The following is a 26,236-nucleotide window of genomic DNA, read 5'->3' as shown; positions in this document are numbered from 1 at the left end:
TGGACAAGCCATGATCACGCACGTGTTTAAAGAACACGCTGTGCATGGACTTGTCCATCAGTTCGCCAAGGAGTAGTTTTTCCTCGGCGTTCCTGATGACGCTCTTAAATTCCTCCTTTCGGAGTTCCATAAGAGCGTTTATTTCTCCAAGACCAAGGGTTCTTGCCGCATATATTGCTGCCTTATACAAGAATGACCCCTTATGCGCATTTTCATGTTTATGTACAATTTGCATAAGAAAGTCATCCTCGTCTGCAGTGAAATTGACAACTTCGTGAGTTAAACCCAGGACCAAACGGTCGTGAAGCCGCTCCAAACTCTGCAAACCTCTCCCACCGATGGACCGGGAGAGGTATAATCTGGCGACTGATGAATTGGGGTGCATGCTCCGATTCATATTAATGATCTTACGGGTTTTGATGTCGAGATCTCGTAAATCCTTTCGGGTCCATTTCAGGACACCGAAAGAGTATAGTAAGACTGGGACAGCGAGCATGTTAGTAGCTGAGACTTTGTTTTTGCCGGAAAGTTCGGAGGACCAAATTTTCCGGAGTCTCCTAACATACTCGCTCTGGAGAGTTGTTCGGACTTCAGAGACCGCATGCATGCGGTGCTCTTCCATTCCTAGATATCTATACAACTCCCCGGCGTCTAATTGGCTTAAGACGCTCCCATCCACTAATTCGACATCATCACCAGTATCAGAGCACTTACCCTCGCCAGATGTACGACCGCACACTTGTCCAACCCAAAAGACATTCCGACATCTCGTGTGTACTCTGCTACGATGTTGAGGGCCGCTTGTAGATGATCTTTATCAGCGCTATACAACTTCAGATCATCCATGTAAAGCAGATGGGTAATCGAATAGTTTCGATCACCCGGAGGCCCCACAGAGTACCCATGAGTTTTACGGAGAACAACAGATATAGGCAGCAGTGAAATGCAAAACAGCAGAGGGCTCAAGGAATCGCCTTGGAAGACCCCTCGTTTGTACTCTACAACTCCGGTTACGTGCAATGCGTTTCCACTTCCAATGTGAAATCGCGTTCGCCAGAGCTGCATTGTACGCCGAATACATTCCACTATTTCGGGATTGACTCCCAGGCATTTGAGTAGATATAAAATCAACTCATGTGGAGTTGAGTCAAATGCCTTGCGATAGTCAATCCAAGCCATTGACAGGTTGCGTTGATAGTAGATCGCATCTTGTAAGACGCATCGATCCACTATCAGGTTCTCCTTGCAACCTGACAGGCCTCTTTACTGCCACGTTGTTCATATATCTGTTGCCATACAGGCTCTATCTGCTGCAAGATACGGTTATTTAAAATTTTTGTAAAAATTTTATAAACCGCATTCAAGCAGGTGATAGGCCTGAAATTCTTAGGGTCAGACAAGTCACCTTTTTTAGGTATCAGTACAGTTCGCCCTTCTACAAGCCAGTCCGGAATCGGATCGTCAGCTCTAATGTATGATGTAAATATGCGGGCCAGATGGAGGTGGGTAGAAGTAAACTTCTTCCACCAAAAGACATTAATGCCGTCTGGTCCCGGGGCAGCCCAATTTTTGCTGCCATTTAGAGCTGAACGAACTTCATCCACACTGACTGCAGGGCTCTCTTCATCAGCATTCTGTCGACGGTGTTCCCGACAGAATACTTTGAAGTCGTGCAGAGCTGGAGTGTTGGCGTTCACGTTTGGTTGATCTCCATACAACTCAGTCCAAAAAGCTTCCACCCGCTCAGGTGTTGGATAATTCCCGGTAACATCGGTCTTTGGTGTCAGAAACCGTGAAGGGCTGGATCGAAACAACGAGTTGTCGACCAACCGCTTCAGCCTTTTCTCTAATGACTTTTTAGCAGCCACTAGAGCCCGCAATTTATTAAGACACTCTTCCTTGATGACATGAAGAGTACTCTTGTTCAGTGTGTGATGACGCCACCGAAGTTCAGCAGCAATGCGCCGAATTCGGGGCGTGTATGGTGTTTGAGTTGTGTCGTACTCAATCACACACTGAATGCGGGAGACCTGTTTCCGGGACATGTCAATTTTCAAGCCAAGTTGTGAGATGCGCTGTTTCAACCTTGCCTCGATCGAGAGACATTGTCTCTCTCTCGGAAAAGCCGAAACTGCTGCACCATACACAACCTGGCTCACAGTGAGCAGGGTGGAATCCTCCAGGATGTTTGCACGGAGATCTTCGTTTACCGCGTCAAGCTGTTGTTGGGAGTAAGTTATCTTTTTAGATATACTTACTTGCCGTCCTACAAAGGGATTGTTGTTGTCCAAGGAGGAACGGCGTCGCTCTTGGTGTAGTTGCGCCGGAAAGGAAAGTCTATTAGACTGCCTTCTATCCGGCACAAGCGATCTTCTATTTCGCCGAAGATGAGCGGCATAATTACGCAGGTGTTTGGGCGTAAAATGCGCTAGCTCCGGATGCATATCACTCCAAAGAGTGTGCATCCGGGCCATATAGCCGCTCACCCCCGGCTCGCTACGTTGGTAGCACACCAAGAGATCGACTCTCAGTTCCTCCGTCCACTTAAAGTAAGTCCTTAAGGCGCCAGGGTCGTCATCATTCATCGGGTCCGGCGTGCTCCTCCCACCTGATGAATGGTCCTCATCCGAAAAGGACCGGTTGTGGGGAGCACTTCTGAGTTGGTATCTTGTGGTAACTCAGTTATTTCCATGCAGTGGGTAGTTGGCCCACTGCACGGGCTACGTCGTTCGCCTACAGACCTGATGTTATGGTCTGCGTTTCCCGCGATGCGCCGCTTGGAGGCCACGTAGCAAGCATCGCTTATTATTATTATTATTATTATTATTATTATTATTATTATTATTATTATTATTATTATTATTATTATTATTATTATTATTATTATTATTATTATTATTATTATTATTATTATTATTATTATTATTATTATTATTATTATTATTATTATTATTATTATTATTATTATTATTATTATTATTATTATTATTATTATTTATTATTATTATTATTATTATTATTATTATTATTATTATTATTATTATTATTATTATTATTATTATTATTATTATTATTATTATTATTATTATTATTATTATTATTATTATTATTATTATTATTATTATTATTATTATTATTATTATTATTATTATTATTATTATTATTATTATTATTATTATTATTATTATTATTATTATTATTATTATTATTATTATTATTATTATTATTATTATTATTATTATTATTATTATTATTATTATTATTATTATTATTATTATTTGTTATTAATTGCTCAGGGGGTTTTCCCGGAGTCCGACTCTCCGAGGGCCCAGCCTGAGCGCCATCCATTACTGCTGCACCACTCCACACAACAAGGCGGTTAGTGAGTGCAGCAGGCCAAATTCATTTGCCTAAGTAGACGCAGGGATCCCAAAATGACAGCCTTTTGCATCCGCACTGCTAGAGACACGGCTGCTGAACTGCAAGCCGGTATCTTCGCAAGTGAAGACACAAAAGACTGTTTCATCCCTCCAAGGACGCCGACAACCAAAACGACGAGCTTGACACGGTAACCTGGGTACAGTTTGCCAATTTCAAACAGGAGATCCTGATATATCTGGTGTTTGTGCTCTTCTTTGGCCGAGATATTGTATTCGGCTGGGGCCGAAAACTCAATGACATAAATGTCACGAGTAGCCTTGTCAAAGAGCACAATATCAGGTTTGTTGTGGTCAATCCGCCGGGTTGTTGCGAATGGTATGTTCCAATAAATTTTGGAACTGTCATTCTCAACAACCTGCGGAATATCTCCTGGCAGATAAGGCAACACTGGTGTCTCATCGATACCGCAGCTATATCTGAGATGATAATAGAGTACTCGCAGGGCAGCATTGTGACGCTGTATGTAGGCACCTCTTGCCAGCACAGGACATGCCGACAAAAGGTGCATCAGCGTCTCCGGATGTTGTTTACACGTCCGACAGGACGTGTCCGGAAGCTGCGCCTGGAGCACCTTGCTACGGTATTCGAGAGTGTTGATAACACCATCTTGGCAGGCAAATATAAACCCTTCGGTCTCGGACATCAGGCCAGCTGACTTCAAGAAGGAGAATGTCAGCTGGGTGGACAAGCCATGGTCACGGACGTGTTTGAAATACATGCTGTGCATGGACTTGTCCATGTGTTCACCGAGGAGTTTTTTTCCTCGGCTATCCTGACGACGCTCTTGAACTCCTTTTTCGGGAGTTCAATGAGAGCGTTTATTTCTCCGAGACCTAAGGTATTTGCCGCGTAGATTGCTGCCTTATACAAGAACGACCCCTTCCGCGCATTTTCATGACTATGAACAAATTGCATCAGGAAGTCGTCCTCGTCTGCTGTGAAATTGGCAACCTCGTATGTTAAACCCAGAACCAAACGATCGTGAAGCCGCTCCAAGCTCTGCAATCCTCTCCCTCCGATGTTCCGGGAGAGGTACATCCTGACGACTGATGAGTTAGGGTGCATGCTCTGATTCATATTGATGACTTTACGGGTTTTGATGTCGAGATCTTTCAACTCATTTCGAGGCCATTTCAGGATCCCAAAAGAGTAAAGTAGGACCGGGACAGCGAGCATGTTAGTAGCTGAGACTTTGTTCTTGCCGGAAAGTTCTGATGACCAGATCTTCCGGAGTCTTCTAACATACTCACTGCGAAGAGTTGTTCGGACTTCAGAGACGGCATGCATTTGCCGCTCTTCAATCCCTAGATATCTGTACAACTCTCCGGCGTCTAATTCTCTTAAGACGCTCCCATCCACTAATTCGACATCTCCACCCGTATCAGAGCACTTACCCTTCGCCAGGTGTACGACCGCACACTTGTCCAACCCAAAAGACATTCCGACATCTCGTGTGTACTCTGCTACGATGTTGATGGCCGTTTGTAGATGATCTTTGTTGGCACAGTATATCTTTAGATCATCCATAAACAGTTGGTGAGTGATCGAGTATACTCGATCACTCGGTAGCCCCGCAGAGTACCCACGAGTTTGTCGGAGGGCAACAGATATTGGCAGCAGTGAGATGCAAAACAACAGAGGGCTCAGAGAATCTCCCTGAAAGACGCCTCTCTTGTACTGAACAGTTCCGGTTACGTGCAATGCATTTCCACTTCCTATGTGAAAACGCGTTCGCCAGAGCTGCATCGTACGTTGTATGCATCCCACTGTTTGGCGATTGATTCCGAGGCATTTGAGCAGATAGAGAATCAACTCATGTGAAGTTGAGTCAAATGCCTTACGGTAGTCAATCCAGGCCATAGACAGGTTGCGTTGGTAGTAGATTGCGTCTTGAATGACGCATCTATCTACCAACAAGTTGATCTTGCAACCTGACACGCCTTGTTAACTGCCACGTTGTTCGTATATCTGTTGCCACACAGGCTCTATCTCCTGCAAGATACGGTTATTTAAGATTTTTGTAAAAATCTTGTAAACCGCATTCAAGCAAGTGATAGGCCTGTAGTTCTTTGGGTCGGACAAGTCACCCTTTTTAGGGATGAGTACGGTTCGCCCTTCTACCAGCCAGTCTGGAATTGGTTCGTCGCCCTGAATGTATGATGTAAAAATCCGGGCCAGATGAGCATGTGTAGAAGAAAATTTCTTCCACCAGAAGATGTTTATGCCATCTGGACCCGGGGCAGCCCAGTTCTTGCTGCCATTCAGGGCTTTACGAACCTCTTGCACACTGACTGCAGGGCTCTCTTCGGCGATATCCTGCCGTCGGTGTTCTCGACAGAATGCCTCGAAGTCGTGCAGAGCTGGAGTATCCGGGTTGACGTTTGGTTGATCTCCGTACAATTCACTCCAAAAGGCTTCCACTCGCTCAGATGATGGATAATTCTCGGGAACAGCGGTCTTAGGTGACAGAAAGCGTGAAGGGTTGGATCGAAACAAAGAGTTGTCGATCAACCGCTTCAGCCTTTTCTCTAGTGACTTTTTGGAAGCCACCAGAGCCCGCAACCTGTTAAGAGACTCTTCTTTGATGACAAGAAGAGTACTCTTGTTCAGTGTGTGATGTCGCCTTCGAAGTTCTGCCGCCAGGCGACGAACTTTTGGCGTGTACGGTCTTTGAGTACTAACATACTCTATCACACACTGAATGCGGGAGACTTGTTTCCGAGAAATGTCAATTTTGTGTCCAAGTTGAGCGATGCGCAGCTTCAACTTCGCCTCGAAAGAGAGAGAATGTCTTCTCTCTATCGGCAGAAGCGAAGCCGCGGCACCGTAGACAACTTGGTTGACAGTGAGCAGAGTGGAGTCCTCTTGAAGCTGTGTGGGGAGATCTTCGTTCACCGTGTCGAGCTGTTGTTTTGAGTGAGTCATCTTTTTGGAGATGCTCACTTGTCGACCTGTAAAGAGGTTGTCGTTGTCCTCGGAGAAACGGTGCCGTTCTTGGTGTAGCGGTGCTGGAAATGAAGGCCGATTAGACTGCCTTCTATTTGGCAGCAGCGATCGTCGATTATGCCGAAGGTATGAGGCGTAATTACGCAGGTGTTTGGGCGTAAAATGTCTGTGCTCCGGATGCATGCCACACCAAAGTGTGTGCATCCGGGCCATATACCCTGATACCTCCGGCTCGCTGTTCTGCCAGCACACCAAGAGATCGGCGCGAAGCTCCTCCGTCCACTTAAACTTAATCCTATAAGCGCCGGGGTCGTCATAAGTCATCGGGTCCGGTGTGCTCCTCCCACCTGATGACTGGTCCTCATCCGAAGAGGACCGGTTGTGGGGAGCACTTCTGAGATTATACTGTTTTGGAACTCAGATATTACGGTGCAACGGGTAGTTGGCCCGTTGCTCCGGTTACGTTGTTAGCCTACAGACCAGATGTTGCGGTCTGCGTTTCCCGCGGTGGGCCACTAGGAGGCCACGTAACAAGCACCGCTTATTATTATTATTATTATTATTATTATTATTATTATTATTATTATTATTATTATTATTATTATTATTATTATTATTATTATTATTATTATTATTATTATTATTATTATTATTATTATTATTATTATTATTTTGTTATTAAATGCTCAGGGGGGTTATCCCCGGAGTCCGATTCTCCGAGGGCCCAGCCTGAGCTCCATCCGTTACTGCTGGACCACTCCGCACAACAAGGCGGTTAGTGATCACAGCAGGCCAAAGTCATTTCCCTTAAGAGACGGAGAGAACCAAGTAAAACAGCCTTCTGCATCCTAACTGCCAAGAACTCAGCTTTTGATGAGCAAGCTGGAACTTTGGCAAGTGAGGATACAAAAGACTGTTTCATCCCTCCTAGGACGCCAACAATCAGGACGACAAGCTTGACACGGTAACCTGGGTAAAGTTTGCCAATTTCAAACAGGAGATCCTGATATATTTGTCTTTTGTGCTCTTCTTTGGCTGAGATGTTGTATTCAGCCGGGGCCGAGAACTCAATGACATAAATGTCACGAGTGGCCTTGTCGAAGAGCACAATATCAGTTTGTTATTATTATTATTATTATTATTATTATTATTATTATTATTATTATTATTATTATTATTATTATTATTATTTTGTTATTAAATGCTCAGGGGGTTATCCCCGGTCCGATTCTCCGAGGGCCCAGCCTGAGCTCCGTCCGTTACTGCTGGACCACTCCGCACAACAAGGCGGTTAGTGATCACAGCAGGCCAAAGTCATTTCCCTTAAGAGACGGAGAGAACCAAGTAAAACAGCCTTCTGCATCCTAACTGCCAAGAACTCAGCTTTTGATGAGCAAGCTGGAACTTTGGCAAGTGAGGATACAAAAGACTGCTTCATCCCTCCTAGGACGCCAACAATCAGGACGACAAGCTTGACACGGTAACCTGGGTAAAGTTTACCAATTTCAAACAGGAGATCCTGATATATTTGTCTTTTGTGCTCTTCTTTGGCTGAGATGTTGTATTCAGCCGGGGCCGAGAACTCAATGACATAAATGTCATGAGTGGCCTTGTCGAAGAGCACAATATCAGGTTTGTTGTGATCTATCCGCCGGGTTGTTGCAAATGGCATGTTCCAATAAATTTTGCAACTGTCATTCTCAACAACCTGGGGAATATCTCCTGGCAAATAAGGCAGCACTGGTGTCACGTCAATACCGTAGCAATGACGAAGATAGTAGTACAGTACTCTCAGGGCAGCATTGTGACGCTGGATATATGCACCTCTCGCCAGCACTGGACATGCCGACAAAAGGTGCATAAGCGTCTCCGGATGTTGTCTACACCTCCTACAGGACGTGTCCGGAAGCTGCACCTGGAGCACCTTGCTACGGTACTCAAGAGTGTTAATGACACCATCTTGGCAGGCAAATATGAACCCTTCAGTCTCGGACATCAGGCCCGCTGACTTTAAGAAGGAAAACGTCAGCTGGATGGACAAGCCATGATCACGCACGTGTTTAAAGAACACGCTGTGCATGGACTTGTCCATCAGTTCGCCAAGGAGTAGTTTTTTCCTCGGCGTTCCTGATGACGCTCTTAAATTCCTCCTTTCGGAGTTCCATAAGAGCGTTTATTTCTCCAAGACCAAGGGTTCTTGCCGCATATATTGCTGCCTTATACAAGAATGACCCCTTATGCGCATTTTCATGTTTATGTACAATTTGCATAAGAAAGTCATCCTCGTCTGCAGTGAAATTGACAACTTCGTGAGTTAAACCCAGGACCAAACGGTCGTGAAGCCGCTCCAAACTCTGCAAACCTCTCCCACCGATGGACCGGGAGAGGTATAATCTGGCGACTGATGAATTGGGGTGCATGCTCCGATTCATATTAATGATCTTACGGGTTTTGATGTCGAGATCTCGTAAATCCTTTCGGGTCCATTTCAGGACACCGAAAGAGTATAGTAAGACTGGGACAGCGAGCATGTTAGTAGCTGAGACTTTGTTTTTGCCGGAAAGTTCGGAGGACCAAATTTTCCGGAGTCTCCTAACATACTCGCTCTGGAGAGTTGTTCGGACTTCAGAGACCGCATGCATGCGGTGCTCTTCCATTCCTAGATATCTATACAACTCCCCGGCGTCTAATTGGCTTAAGACGCTCCCATCCACTAATTCGACATCATCACCAGTATCAGAGCACTTACCCCTCGCCAGATGTACGACCGCACACTTGTCCAACCCAAAAGACATTCCGACATCTCGTGTGTACTCTGCTACGATGTTGAGGGCCGCTTGTAGATGATCTTTATCAGCGCTATACAACTTCAGATCATCCATGTAAAGCAGATGGGTAATCGAATAGTTTCGATCACCCGGAGGCCCCACAGAGTACCCATGAGTTTTACGGAGAACAACAGATATAGGCAGCAGTGAAATGCAAAACAGCAGAGGGCTCAAGGAATCGCCTTGGAAGACCCCTCGTTTGTACTCTACAACTCCGGTTACGTGCAATGCGTTTCCACTTCCAATGTGAAATCGCGTTCGCCAGAGCTGCATTGTACGCCGAATACATTCCACTATTTCGGGATTGACTCCCAGGCATTTGAGTAGATATAAAATCAACTCATGTGGAGTTGAGTCAAATGCCTTGCGATAGTCAATCCAAGCCATTGACAGGTTGCGTTGATAGTAGATCGCATCTTGTAAGACGCATCGATCCACTATCAGGTTCTCCTTGCAACCTGACAGGCCTCTTTTAGTGCCACGTTGTTCATATATCTGTTGCCATACAGGCTCTATCTGCTGCAAGATACGGTTATTTAAAATTTTTGTAAAAATTTTATAAACCGCATTCAAGCAGGTGATAGGCCTGAAATTCTTAGGGTCAGACAAGTCACCTTTTTAGGTATCAGTACGGTTCGCCCTTCTACAAGCCAGTCCGGAATCGGATCGTCAGCTCTAATGTATGATGTAAATATGCGGGCCAGATGGAGGTGGGTAGAAGTAAACTTCTTCCACCAAAAGACATTAATGCCGTCTGGTCCCGGGGCAGCCCAATTTTTGCTGCCATTTAGAGCTGAACGAACTTCATCCACACTGACTGCAGGGCTCTCTTCATCAGCATTCTGTCGACGGTGTTCCTGACAGAATACTTTGAAGTCGTGCAGAGCTGGAGTGTTGGCGTTCACGTTTGGTTGATCTCCATACAACTCAGTCCAAAAAGCTTCCACCCGCTCAGGTGTTGGATAATTCCCGGTAACATCGGTCTTTGGTGTCAGAAACCGTGAAGGGCTGGATCGAAACAACGAGTTGTCGACCAACCGCTTCAGCCTTTTCTCTAATGACTTTTTAGCAGCCACTAGAGCCCGCAATTTATTAAGACACTCTTCCTTGATGACATGAAGAGTACTCTTGTTCAGTGTGTGATGACGCCACCGAAGTTCAGCAGCAATGCGCCGAATTCGGGGCGTGTATGGTGTTTGAGTTGTGTCGTACTCAATCACACACTGAATGCGGGAGACCTGTTTCCGGGACATGTCAATTTTCAAGCCAAGTTGTGAGATGCGCTGTTTCAACCTTGCCTCGATCGAGAGACATTGTCTCTCTCTCGGAAAAGCCGAAACTGCTGCACCATACACAACCTGGCTCACAGTGAGCAGGGTGGAATCCTCCAGGATGTTTGCACGGAGATCTTCGTTTACCGCGTCAAGCTGTTGTTGGGAGTAAGTTATCTTTTTAGATATACTTACTTGCCGTCCTACAAAGGGATTGTTGTTGTCCAAGGAGGAACGGCGTCGCTCTTGGTGTAGTTGCGCCGGAAAGGAAAGTCTATTAGACTGCCTTCTGTCCGGCACAAGCGATCTTCTATTTCGCCGAAGATGAGCGGCATAATTACGCAGGTGTTTGGGCGTAAAATGCGCTAGCTCCGGATGCATATCACTCCAAAGAGTGTGCATCCGGGCCATATAGCCGCTCACCCCCGGCTCGCTACGTTGGTAGCACACCAAGAGATCGACTCTCAGTTCCTCCGTCCACTTAAAGTAAGTCCTTAAGGCGCCAGGGTCGTCATCATTCATCGGGTCCGGCGTGCTCCTCCCACCTGATGAATGGTCCTCATCCGAAAAGGACCGGTTGTGGGGAGCACTTCTGAGTTGGTATCTTGTGGTAACTCAGTTATTTCCATGCAGTGGGTAGTTGGCCCACTGCACGGGCTACGTCGTTCGCCTACAGACCTGATGTTATGGTCTGCGTTTCCCGCGATGCGCCGCTTGGAGGCCACGTAGCAAGCATCGCTTATTATTATTATTATTATTATTATTATTATTATTATTATTATTATTATTATTATTATTATTATTATTATTATTATTATTATTATTATTATTATTATTATTATTATTATTATTATTATTATTATTATTATTATTATTATTATTATTATTATTATTATTATTATTATTATTATTATTATTATTATTATTATTATTATTATTATTATTATTATTATTATTATTATTATTATTATTATTATTATTATTATTATTATTATTATTATTATTATTATTATTATTATTATTATTATTATTATTATTATTATTATTATTATTATATTATAATGTTATAATTTTTTTTATTCATTATCAATAACACAGAAAAGAAATTAATTGAACAAATAAAACAAGTAGTCCAAATTGAAATTTTTAGACATAATTAACGATTAATTATTTTCATTTTCTTGTGATAATTTTTCAACATAAATGTCATTCCCTCTGAGTTGATATTATAATGAGTTGATTACACTGGCACATCGGTCCTAACCTTGAAACCAAGTTTTTCCATTATCCCAGCAACCGGTGTTGGTTTAAAAATTTTTTCTTCCTCTTTCCTCTGTCCTTTTTCACACACTGATTTAAAAAAGCCGAAGCAGAACCTGAATGGCCACTCGGACGCCAATTGGTCTCGTGGTGACATTTTAGTGTAACGCTGTAAAATAATAAATTATCGTAAAATTAAAATTAGTAAACCTATAAAAGTTTTTTATTTATTTAATTAATTAATTAGATTATAATTAAAAAGATATCCTTAACATCTTGCAATATTAGTTGATACATAAAATTTTTTTTTTAGGTTTCGAAAAAGATGTAATTTACCTCATAATCATCACATAGCTTCAAAAAACGCCTGTAAGTCCTTTTAATTGTTTTTCTTCTTTTCTTCAAAATCGGTTGGGCCGCAATTCGCCTAAAAAAAAGAAAACAATTTTTTTGAATTTCAAAATAAATAAATTATTCCTATTGAAAATCTAAAAAATTTTTGGATTTCTGTTAATATTAATATGGTGATATTTTATTGTAACAGGGTAAAATTACCCTTAATCGATAAGTCACCGGATATCGATAATTATTCGACATAGCACTGGCTCGTCTCGATTCTTCGGGCCTAAAGGGAGAATAGGAGGGGGTGAGTTTCTGTTAAAATAGGTGAGCCGTCCAGTGGAAAAGGCAGAAGTAGTGTGACCGCCAGACTGAGTGCCACGGAAATCAAGAAGGACCGATCCCCGGAGTAGTGACGAGACGAAGGAAGCCAACTACAACTAGGACTTCATCCTCAACGAGTGAGTTAGATCATCGTTTTGTTCGTTAAGGTATCAATTATTACTCTGTGGGAAAGAAGTGGACCGCGGTTTATCCAATACCCAGTTACTTCTCCTAATTATTTATCAATTGGGTCGTTAATCGACGAAAATTTAATTCAATAAATAAATCGTGGAACATTTGCTAGTTTTTGGATTGAGTGATTTTCATGGGGGTTTATACCCGAGGATCACTCAATCGACCTTGCGGGGAAATTTTAATAACTAGAAATAATCAATTAATAAATTAACATCCGAAAATTTCGTTAATTTTATTGTTGTAATTTTTATAACAATTAAATTAGTAAAATTGATTGATTTTTGTCATTGAAAAAAATCGACAAATTTTTATTCGTGGAATTTTAGTCAAGCGTCAATTTTTGGTGTCGCAGTAAATTCCAATACCCAAGGTCAAGCAAAACAGCTAGCGAATGTTCTAGCAATAAAAATGGAATATTTCGAATTGGGTCGAATTTTTTATAAGTGATAAAACGAGTAGAAAATTATTGATAATATTTTTTATTAAGAATTAATTATTAAGAATTCTATATTGAGAATTAATTATTGAGGATAATATAGATTGGAAAATTATTGAATATTTTATATTAGGAAAATTATTAATTGAGAATATTATAGAGTGGAAGGTTATTGGGAATATTGTATTAGGAATTATTTATTGAGAATATTATATTATAAAATTATTCCGTCAAGTGTGAATTTAATAATTTTGGGATTAAGTCCGTGAATTAATTAAATTAATTTTACTCTAACTTGATAATTATCGGCATGGACATTAAGTCCTAGGAATTAGTTAATTGAGTCAAAAATTGTCACAGCAAAAATTTAGTCAGAATTAATTAATTAAACTTATATTAAATATTTTGAACGTGATCGTAGAAGTGATATTGTGATTTATTTAATTATCAAAAGTTAATTCAAGGTATTAAGACCTTTTGTTTTAAATAGTTATTGTTATATTGTTAAGACCATGACTATAAGTTACTGAGGAGTTTTAATCCATCTAATATTTTAATAGAATTAAAATTAACAATTGGAATTTGAGAATTTTCGTAGTTAGTTAGAAATTGATTGTTAATTGAAAACTATCGTTTTATTAAATTACTAATGATTGAATAATTTGATTTGGAATATTTAATTGAAATTAGTTACAGTCAATTTTTATTAAAGTAAAATTTATAAAGTAAAAATTAATAAAAGTCAAGTTAGTAGTGTGTGTGAGACAAGTGTGGGTTATGTGTGAGTTGCAGAGTGATTAGGTCTATGTTTCGTCGCTGGGCCGTTACTGCTGTAGCTGGAGCGGGTTATGAGAGTATGCTGCAGAACATCTAGGTCTATGTTTCGTCGCTGGGCTGTTGTTCTGCAGTAAAGTGTGTATAAGCTGCAGGAGTATCTAGGTCTATGTTTCGTCGCTGGGCTGTTACTCCTGTGAGCCGAGTTAACGACCCTAGTATATGATTCGTCTCTGTGCAGGAGACAGTAGTTAGAAATCGGGTAGACGGCGGGAGGGGCACGTGTTAGAAATCAACGGGTAGACGCCGGGAGGGGCTCGTTGAGAATAAGTTAGAAATCGACGTGTAGACGCCGGGAGGGGCTCGTCGAGAATAAGATATTGTTAAGTGTGGTTAGTGTGTGTGTGAGTGAAATTTGTTAACTAATTTTAAGCCAACTCTGTTAAGTTTTTTTTCTTTTATTGTTAATAAATATTGATCAATTTTGTTAATTAAATTTTTATTATTCAACAGCACCTTCCTCCACTCTCTCTACCTTAAGATAAGTTTTCTCAGCTCTGGACCGGTTCCAGGAACCGTGATTAATAATCCTGGTGGCGCCCTGATAATTTTTATTGTTGTTAGTTTTGTTGAGTTATTTATAAAATTGATTAGGGGCTAACCTGAGCAGGTAAAACTGTTACATTATGTTTGTTAGATTAAAATGAAAAAATTATAACTCAAAATTCAATTTTTTTTTAATAATTTTTTTGAACTAATCTATTTAATGACAATAAAATTAGCAGACCATTTGCTAGCTTTTAACGTCATTTAACAAATAAATTAGTTTTAGTTAAAAAAAATACTGATTTCCACATCTGGTGGTCGTATTTTTTTACATTGCCCCAGACGAATTCCTGGTCATACGTCATCAGTCTTAATCTTACAATCATCTCATCTTCGGCAAACGTCCCTGAAAAGAAACAAAATAATTATTAATTTAATTAAAAAAAACATTTATACATATGTATAAATTTATTAAAAATAACTTACAGCGGCGTTTAATTTTTTGCCAAATGTACTCTTTTGGGTAATACATCCTTGATACTACGTTTAATGACTTTCAGTTTCAGAATGTTTTGTTACTAAGTTAACATTTTTTTTTTGTTTTCACTTAAAACAAATCAGTATCACTACAATTCGATTTTGAATTAATTTTAAACATATTTTGGACTATCAACTGTTTCTAGGCAATATAGGGTTTTTAAAGAGTTATTTTTCATGACTTTTAATGAAGGAGCTCTTACAGGTCTTAGACTTAGGAGCCCTTACAGTCTTAAAAAAACATTTCGAGCTCAACAAGTATTTTGTCATTTGTCAATTGTAGAGCTTTTTGAGCTCCAAAATCTATATAATTGATTTTTAAAATGCATCATCATCTTTGAAATTTTTTTTTAATTTTAAATGTCATGAATTAAATTTTTCAAGCCCACAATTTTGACTTTTATGCGGACCATCAATACTTGTTTATATAGAATATATCTTTTATTTTTGTCTTTTGTTTAAATATATTTAAAAAACATTATTTATAGTTACGATAGTCGTTGCCTAGAAACAAGATAAAATTATTTTTAATTTTTAACTTGGAGTAACGTCTAAGTTTGTCATTGAATTAAAAATTTTATATAATGAAAATTATACCTGGTAAAAAAAAAGATTCATTTTTATTATTTCATAATGGTGTTATGTCCACCCCAAAATTTTTTCTTTAAATTTAAATCACCCGCGCAGATGGAAGACGTCTCCATGCGCGAAAGCCACAATAAAATATAAGCTACGCGACTGTTGGTTGACTAGCGGGGACTTCTGCAATCTCAGCACCGCGAGTATTTAAAAAGGCGATCAACAACCAACGCCTCTTCTTTGCTCAGTTAATTTGACTTCCGCGTTTAACTGACGGGCCCGTGCCTTGTAAAAGTCCCTTATCTTAATTTGCGCTGCACTTAAGACGAGTTCAGATTCGGTTCAACCGGCAGGCCACGTATTAGTTTTAATTATCTACAAGTCGAGATTCTCAAAGTTCTAATTTGCCCTGCACTTAGACGAGAGGTCGATAAGTAGGTAAAATCTAGAGAACCGAGTTCTCAAAGTTCTAATTTGCCCTGCACTTAGACGAGAGTTTGGTCAATAAGTATAATATCTTTTAAAGCTAAATTTAAACAAAATTTATCAATCTCACAAAATTTAACACTTGTCGGTTTCCCTAATTTATTCATTTCACAAAATCTACAGAATTACTTTTCCAAATTTCTCAATCAAAATTCTTCAACTAAAATTCACTAAATTTCACTAAACATCTTTTGACAAATTTTCTTTAACAATTTACTAATTCCCAAATTTCATCAAACTAAATAATTAAAATTGTTTCATTAAATTTAGCCAAACGGCCTTAATTTATACTTCCACAATTTCCAAGAATTTAACACATAACTATAAATGACCTTTATTCTAAACTACGTACTTTTCGAATTTACCAAATTTTCTTAACTAATTTTCAACTAATTTTTAATACTTATAACGAAAGACCGAATTTAATTTAATTAATTTCTTAATTTTAGTTACTTGATAATTATTTTATTTCTATTGTCTTAATCACTAAATGACCTTGACGAACTTGACTCGATTGGAATTTGTTAATACGTAAATACTACCCGAGATGCTGATTTTGTTCTCAATACAACTTAGATTGGTTAATTCGGCCTAATTGAAATTTGAATGGCCTGAATAACCAATTTACCTGAAGTTCCAATTAATTCTGTCGACGATGGAGTTATCCCAGAGCAAGTAAAATATTGCGAACAGCAACATTCTTCAGCTTCTCGAGTCCGTCAATTCTTTCCTTGTCTCCTCGATCTTTATTATATCTCGTACAAATTTTTTTCTGTAAATGCCGATAAATAAATAATGGATCAATTACAAATTTCGTCAGCCTAAAGGCCTGACGGGATGAAATTAAATAAGGATTAGAATATAACGGCTCGCTTCGTTCCTCTCTTTCGTGAAGCCTCGAGCAAATTTTTACTTACGTAAATTTTGATGGTAAGTTTAGTAGTCGCTGGGCACTGTACACTCACAAGCCTCGTCCGCCAAAAAAGGTGCTGTTTTGGTCTTCGCCGGCTCTTTTATAACCTCTCTCTCAGGTTCTCGAATTTTCCCATTATCTCGTTCCCGCTTAGATTTTCTGGGGAAACAGCGGTGGGGACTTAGCGACCCGTACGACCAGGTGACGAGTCTTACAACTAGCTACTCACGCTCAGAAGGTACGGAGTAGTCCCTACACACCGAAACAAGATAACGGTGACACAAACCCCGCGCGGGAATTCAAATTCCCTGTCACAACATAACATAAAGAACACGGGTGGCAGCGGTGGGATTTCGAATACGAAATTATTTAACTTCCGTTTGAGAAAAAAATTTTTTTTTAATTCTAACAATTTTCGTTCGTTACTCATTTATTCTAGATCAAATAAAATAAAATTCACTGTGTAAAACTTCAATTTTATCGTAGAACGAATTTAGAGTCTTACAAAATTCTCTGTTAGTTCAACGTATTTTTAATTCCATAAATTTTGAATTTTGCAAAATTTTCTTTTTTCGGAATTCTTTTTCAAAAGGTTATAGAACTCTAGTAGCATCATTTAGCAATCGGTTTTCTGACCTAATCCACTTTCTTTAGACAATAAAATATCGTAGAAAGAATACGCTGACGCGTATATGTCCGAGTTGATTAACACCGAAAGGAATTTGCAATCGCAACTCCTGTCAGCAAAATTTATTTTAACTCGGCATTGAGAAATAAATAAAAATTTTTCTGCTAACTAAGCAATACTAACATTAAATTTTATTTATTTCGAAATTTTGCAAATTTTTATCCCTTACATTTACACTACATTTTACGAGAAGGGTGCTGCGAATCTAGCACCTTCTCTGACAAAACTCTCACAGAAGTTTCCTAGTTCTAGAAAGGTGCTTTAATTAGCACTTTCTTTTATGAAAGAAGCTCTCACAAAACTCTTGGAAGGGTGCTTCCAATCTAGCACCTTCTCTTGACCACACATTCACAGGGGTATAAAACAAATTGTAATATTTATATAATTGTATTATTAACCCACATTAATTATAAGAAAACTGTAATTCCTTATCGTCGAACGACCGAATTATAATTTCGCGATTCAAAATTTTCGAACAAATTTTATTATTTGGGGTTAAAACCGACAAAATTTTTTTTCAAAATTCGAGAAAAGTCAATGGGAAAGAGTAGACGGTCGGGCTATCGATACCATCTGAAAAAGATACATTTCGATTTCGTTAACGGCAGAGTATACCACCGCCCTCTTATCAAAACTAGATATTGGGAGGAAGATACGGAACCCGCGAAAAAGGTAGTCGATAATAAGGCTAGCGGTCCGAAAGTCCTGAAAAACGTCAAAGCAATCCCGGAAATTTATGAAAAAATACTAAAATTACGAAAAATCCAAAACCCTATCAAAGCTCATCTAAACCCATCTACACGACCAACTCTAAGTCCCCATTGCAAATAGATTTATCCGAAAATCTAAACCTTATCCTCTCTATCTTCAATACCTTTCCGAATTACATATATCAACTTCCATTAAACTCTTGCTTGACCTTCTTAACTAAGCAAAAAAACAAAAAAACTAAATCTAACCTTGAATAGTCAGTCGAACACGTGACTTACTTATTTAAATCAGTTAAAATTTTTGTTGGCATTTAAATCGTCTCTTATTTCAAACGTAAAATTGTTTACTACAAATTCACTCTATCGACTCTTCCTTGCTTACACTACCGTATTCGTCACTCGGTAACTATATACCCGCGATAACTAATCATTGTTTCGTGTCATTGTACTCTACAGCTGTTGACCTACTTACCTAGTGACTGAAAAAAAAAAAAAAATACATCACGATTTAAATCAAATAAATTGAAATTTTCTTTTCCTTTTTTTAGTTCCTTGAACAAAAACTCCCTTGTAACCCTTCTTTAAATACCTATCTTATACAGAACAGTTAAATTTAGGCTGATTTAACCATACAATAGTCGTGGAACTGTGTGAGGACGAATCCGGAACGTTTTTCGTGCCTTGCTCTAACGATTTCCCGTTTGGAGCCATGGAAAGAAGAACCTTCCGCGTTGACACCTCTATAAATGAGGAAAACCTCAATGTCCAAATTCAAACTCTCGCTAAAGAATTACATGATGCGCTCCCGTAATTTAACGGAGAGGGTCCAACCGCATTAAAAGATTTCGAATTACACTAGTCACAAAAATTAAGGGATATAAAAAAAATTCCAAATTTTTTGGTGATTTTCAGCGAGCTGTAACTCCGAGGAAAATGATCGCACAGAAAAAAAAAAAAAAGCAAATTGTAGCTCCAAGTGTCTAGTTTTTAGATATGACCATGAAAATTTTTTGTCATCGTCAGGTCTGGAGAAATCCTAAGAAAACTACTGAAAAAAAATTTTTCGAAATTTTTTTCGTCTTAAAAAGGTCTACGGGCTTCAAAAAAATTTTTTCGATTGTTTCGTTTAAAAGCTCTTTTAGTAAATTTGATACCCTTTAATTTGACGTAATCAAAAAGCCTGACGATAATTTGCCGCGGAGTTATCGTCAATCAAAGCAAAAAGTTTTTTTGACTTTGGAAATCAATAACTCTGGAAATAATGACCGTATAGGAAATCGAAGGAGGGTTTTGAAAACTACACAATATTCTCTATAAGAAAACGTAAACCGCTTTTGAAGAAAAAATTTTTTTGAATTGAAAACTCGGACTGAAAAAAGACAAAAATTCGCATAATTAAGGATATTTGGATAACTTGGTATAACTTTGGATAAAATGGATGAACGAAGGATATCGTTGGTAATTTTTAACTTCAAAGTGTCCCCTAAAATCCCTAAGAAATTCAAAGCGCTGCGATTTTTTGTTCATAGTGCCCAGAAGCTTCAAATTCTGTGTTTTCGCAAAAATCACCATTATGAGCAATTTTGTGATTTTTATTCATTTTTCCATTGAAAAAAATTTTTTTCAAAATTCTTTATTTTTTCGATCAAAGAGATTGATTTTTCAAGAAATTTGAAAAAAAAAAAAAAAAAAATTTTCAATTTTTTTCGAAAATTTTTTTCGAAATTTTTTTTATCAAAAATTTTTTTAATTTTTTTTTTTATCGTCTTCAGAATGCTTCACTATTGTCAAAAAAAATTAACTCAATTTTTTCTGTCCGCTACAACTGCCTTAGTTTTAAATCTCATTTTAAAAATTCAATAAAAACAAATTGATATACCCCCCGCGGAGTTCGGCTTTTCCTCACACAAAACTTGAATTTTACGTTTTCTTTTCAGCCTAAATTCCTTACGTGAATTTTATGTAAGCTTTTCTTTGATAAGCACCTTTTGATATGCCTCGTCGACATTTAGCTGCCACAGATGTGGCTCGCATTGTTACCCTCCTTCAAGAAGGCTACAGTCAGGTGGAAGTAGCAGCTTCTATGGGAGTGAGCCAGTCCGTTATCAGTCGGGCCTATGCCCGATTTAACGCGACTCAAAGTTACGATCGTCGTCCGGGTCAAGGTAGACTATGAATCACTACCGAGCGTGATGATCGAGCTATCATTCGAGAAGCTCGTCGAAACCCTACTGCGCATGCCCACACGATCGCTCATCAATTTCGCAATCGTCGACAACGTCCTCCCCAACAACACATATCGGCATCGACGGTTCGAAATCGCTTTCGAGAGCAAGGACTACGTGCTAGACGCGCAAATCGCGTGCCTATGCTCACTCCACGACATCGCCGAGCCCGATTGGCCTATGCTCATGATCATCACCATTGGGGTCGTAGACAGTGGACCAGTGTATTATGGACTGACGAATCTCGATTTTGTCTTCATGGCAGCGATAGACGATCTCTCGTTTGGCGCCGTCATGGAGAACGAGATCGGGATGGTTTTACGAGACCAGTTACAGCTTTCAATGGTGGATCAGTCATGGTGTGGGCAGGCGTGTCCTTCAATACCAGAACCCCGTTGGTCATCGTTCGTGGGACGTTGACTGCCGATAGGTACGTCGACGAAATTCTGGAGCCACACGTCCTGCCTATGCGCACACGCATGGGGGCAAGACGGTTCATTTTGATGCAGGATAATGCTCGTCCTCACACTGCAGTTCGTACGCGAACTTTTCTCCGCGCCAACAACGTAACAACGCTTAATCATCCAGCGATGAGTCCTGATTTGAACCCAATTGAGCATGTTTGGGACATGCTTGGGCGTCGATTGCGGCGAGACTATCCGCAACTGCACAATCTTCATCAGTTGACTCAAGCGTTGTTACGTTGTTGGCAAGGAATTTCGCAACGTGATATTCGACGATGCATCAACATGCAAGAGCGTTTACGAGCTGTGATTCGGAACAGAGGTGGCAATACACGGTACTGAGCAGTTACTGCCGTGCGTACAGAGGTCATTCGGCAGCTGCAAACAGACAAACACGCAGACAAAGACACACACACACACACACGTGTGTGTGTGAGAAGCGTAAATCCGACCGAGCAACCTCCACGTGGTACGCTTTGGGTAACGCTAATGCCGGCGGTAAAACAACAGTCGAAAAAATTGAGAAAATTTCGAAAAAATTTTCGAAAAAATTGAAATTTTTTTTTTTCAAATTTCTTGAAAAATCAATCTCTTTGATCGAAAAATAAAGAATTTTGAAAAAAAAATTTTTTCAATGGAAAAATGAATAAAAATCACAAAATTGCTCATAATGGTGATTTTTGCGAAAACACAGAATTTGAAGCTTCTGGGCACTATGAACAAAAAATCGCAGCGCTTTGAATTTCTTAGGGATTTTAGGGGACACTTTGAAGTTAAAAATTACCAACGATATCCTTCGTTCATCCATTTTATCCAAAGTTATACCAAGTTATCCAAATATCCTTAATTATGCGAATTTTTGTCTTTTTTCAGTCCGAGTTTTCAATTCAAAAAAATTTTTTCTTCAAAAGCGGTTTCCGTTTTCTTATAGAGAATATTGTGTAGTTTTCAAAACCCTCCTTCGATTTCCTATACGGTCACGGTCATTATTTCCAGAGTTATTGATTTCCAAAGTCAAAAAAACCTTTTTTGCTTTGATTGACGATAACTCCGCGGCAAATTATCGTACAGGCTTTTTGATTACGTCAAATTAAAGGGTATCAAATTTACTAAATGAGCTTTTAAACGAAACAATCGAAAAAATTTTTTTGAAGCCCGTAGAACTTTTTTAAGACGAAAAAAAATTTCGAAAAATTTTTTTTCAGTAGTTTTCTTATGATTTCTCCAGACCTGACGATGACAAAAAATTTTCATGATCATTTCTAAAAACTAGACACGTGGAGCTACAATTTGCTTTTTTTTTTTTTTCTGTGCGATCATTTTCCTCGTAGTTACAGCTCGCTGAAAATCACCAAAAAATTTGGAATTTTTTTTATATCCCTTAATTTTTGTGACTAGTGTATTTGACGGCATAGTAAGAAACTGGTTACCCAGCATTCCGGCTGATAACCAGGGCTTTTTCGCTCGCCGTGTAGCCCAAAAATTATATGGACGAGCCAAAAGATTAGTCAAACATGCAGAACTAGCTTCCGTAGAAGATATTTTACTAATCTTAGGGCGAAAATTAAACAGGGGTGACCCATGTACCACGTGGCAAAAAAATCTAGCTGCTGCGGCTCCGAAAGAATATGAAAATATCGAGGATTTCTATTTTCGGTTAAGCGAAATGGTCCGTCGTATCGAACTTAATGCTGCCGAAGATGATAAGGCCGTAGTAAAACGAACCTTTGAAAAAACAGCGGCCACTACTTTTTACGAATATTTACCCGACTTTTTACGATGCCTATGTAAAATGAAAAGAGCCGAAACCTTAGACGACATGTACAAGGCCATCGAAAGTGACGCGTACAGAAAACCAGACCGTAAACGCGCAATGAGAGACGACGGAATCATACCGGGTGAATCTTTACCACCCTCAGTAGAATTTCATAGACGAACTGGACAAGACGGTAATAGACGTTACCCACAGATGCCGAGATCTTCTCGTGACTACGACGACCGAGGTAATTATCGCGAATTGCCCCGTACTTTATCATACCACGAATACAGACAAGTTCCAGAGACAATCACTCATAGACCATTACATCCGACGGACTACTATGAAGACCCATATCCTGACACCTATGAAGAAAATTACTACGGCCCGAATTATCAGAGGGAACAGGAGACTTTAAGCTCCACTTTCGCATTCGGAACCGAACGAAACCCACAATATACTCCGAGAAATCAAAATTATTATCAACCCCGAGATTTTCAAAATTTTAACCAAAATCGTTATCATTTCGGAGTAAACGGTCCCACTAAAAGAGCGGTTCGCTTCGAAGACGACGAAGATTCTGAAGAAGCCAAATTACGACATAAAAGGGACCCGTCGATAGTCTGTACTGTCCTTTTTGCCCTAAGGGAGAACGTCGAGACGCCTACGACCCTTTAAACGGGACGGGCGCTCGTCAACAGGAGGCAATGGCGAGTATGCCCGTCCCGTCTCCGATTACACCTTCGAGGAACCCCAACTATTATCAACAATACAAAAGGGGCCCATATCGGAGTTACCAAAATCAATACCCCCGATCCATCCTCCAAAACTCCCAGAGGCCAGACCTAGAACACCAACTAGAAATGAACGAAAAGATAACTCACTCGAGATTGGAAGAACAACCCGATCCGAACAATGTAAAACCACTATCAGCTCAACAGAAACCGCCATTGATGACGGCAGGAGAACTACGAGCCCAGGGAAGGACAAACTAAAATGTTTAACAACCGGAACAGGCCCCACAATCCATATACGAAGCCCAGCATTTCGTAACGGAGGGGTAAACGCACTCCTCGACACCGGCTCCGACCTCAACTTACTCTGCATCGAAGAACTATGCGACGAGGTCCTCTGTAACATCGAAAATACAGGAGTAGTAGGAGGCATCGCTACTAGCTCAATGCCCATAACCGGTTCAATAAACTTAAAAATATTCGGAGCAAAAATTACTCTCCATCTCGTACCGGAACCACCCGGAGGTTATAAGGCCATCCTCGGAAATGAATTCTTTATTCAAGAACGCGTAACCATCTCGTTTTACTGGAACACCTTAGTAATGAAAAATAAACCAATACAACCCATCCCTATAATTAACCCAAGAAAGTTCCCAGAGCAAAAAGTCCTCGCTCTAGGTATTAGGCCAAAAATATATGTGTCACTCCTAGGCAATTATCAGCGCTTCCTCATCGATATCGGGGGGGATGTATGCCTCTTCAATGCATCCGCTTTAAAACCCGAAGTAATTATCGACACCGGAAAAGCTAGAAGATTTCGAGGACTCAGCGATAGCACTTTCGAAACTTTAGGAACAACCACACTAAAAATCCTCAATATTGACGTAGAATTCCAAGTTTGTTTAGAAGATTTACCATTCCCTGGAGTGGGAATTTTGGGAAACAACTTTTTCGAAGCTGAAAAAGCGGAAATTTCTTATGATAATCAAACCCTATTTTTATTATCCTGCCCCTCGAAACCGACACCCTTTAGCCTCGAAACAAAGCCTTCCTCCAGCTACACCTTGCCACCTCGGATGAGAGTATCAGTATTAGTACCAATCCAAGAGTTCGAAAAAGCTGAGGGATACCTCCCCCGAATGAACCTTCCGAAAGGGGTACTCGGAGGAGAGGCTGTTGTCAAGGTAGATGACGGGTACGCCATGTGTATGGTTATTAACCTCAATTCAAACCCGGTAGATATAGATATAGGACCTCAAACACTCGAAGAGTTCGAATTCGATGATCCTAGTTCAGAGGGGGACGAATCCGACTCCCCTTCTATAGAAAACTCCAACCGTATAATAGATAAACAAGAACGTATAAAGATCTTACTCCAGAAAATACCTGTAGATCACCTCAATCAGGAAGAAAAAGAACAAGTTCAGAATCTCATTAAAAATAATCACGACGTCTTTCATCTCCCCGGAGATAAATTAGGTCGTTCGAAGAATTTCACCTGCCGGATAGAAACCACCATCAATGAACCGGTGAGAATAAAACAATATCGATTTCCCCCAGAACATCGGGTAGAAATCGCCAGGCAGGTCGAAAATCTTGAAAAACAAGGAATAATCAGAAAATCTAACTCTCCGTACAACTCACCCTTGTGGATTGTACCAAAAAAATCAAATGACCCCTCTATGAAAAAATATAGAATGGTTATTGACTTTAGGCAACTAAATAAAATCACTAGAGGGGATGCCTATCCTTTACCCCTAATTATCGATATTTTAGACCAATTAGGCGACGCTAATTTCTTCAGCGTCTTTGATCTCGCCATGGGTTTCCACCAGATCCCAATGCACCCCGCAGACGCACCAAAAACGGCATTTTCTACCCCAGATGGGCACTGGGAATATTGTTGCATGCCTTTTGGACTAGAATGCGCTCCATCTATCTTCCAACGAATGATGGATTCCACCTTAAGCGGATTAAAAGGGACAGAATTATTTATTTATATCGATGATTTAGTCAACTATGGTAAAACCCTACAAGAACATGGAGTGAGAGTTCAAAGACTATTCAACAGACTGAGAGAAGCTGGTCTCACCCTCCAACCTGAAAAATGTAAATTTCTCTATCCGGAAGTAGATTATCTAGGCCACGTAATAACGAAAGAAGGCGTAAAACCAGACCCGAAAAAGATTTCATCACTTAAAAATGCCTCGAGACCTAGAAATCATACGGAAGCCAGGAAATTCATGGGACTTGCAAATTATTACCGAAGATTAATACAAAATTTCGCTGAAAGGGCTGAACGTATAACAGACCTTACGCGAAAAACTAAGCCCTTCACATGGAACAAGGAAGCGCAAAAAGCATTCGACGATATCAAAAATGCCCTCTGCGAAGACTCATTTCTTAAATACCCAGATTTTAATAAACCCTTCATCCTAGCTGTCAGCGCATCAGACTCAGGAATATCCGGAATTCTCAGTCAGCAGACGACAGAAGGGGACGACGACCTAGAAAGAGATGGAGAGAAAATAGTGTCATGTGTCTCACGCGTCTTTCACGACACCGAAACCCGATACACTGACATTGAAAAACAATGCCTTGCAGTAGTTTACGCCATTCAACAATTTCGACCTTATCTCCAAAAATATTTTACTTTAATAACCAGTAGCCCTTGTGTCACCTGGCTAAGGGACAGTACGTTTGTCACCGAAAGGCAAGCTAAATGGCGGTCGAAATTAAGCAGATACAAATTTAATGTCATTGTTCGTCACAAAATCACGGAAC

The sequence above is a fragment of the Cotesia typhae genome, unplaced genomic scaffold, assembly GCF_013202065.1.
Source record: "Cotesia typhae breed Kobodo isofemale line unplaced genomic scaffold, CoteBio_Ctyphae contig_35, whole genome shotgun sequence".
NCBI lineage: Eukaryota > Metazoa > Arthropoda > Insecta > Hymenoptera > Braconidae > Cotesia > Cotesia typhae.
The sequence above is the reverse complement of the archived record's forward strand: the minus strand, read 5'-3'. Positions refer to the sequence as shown.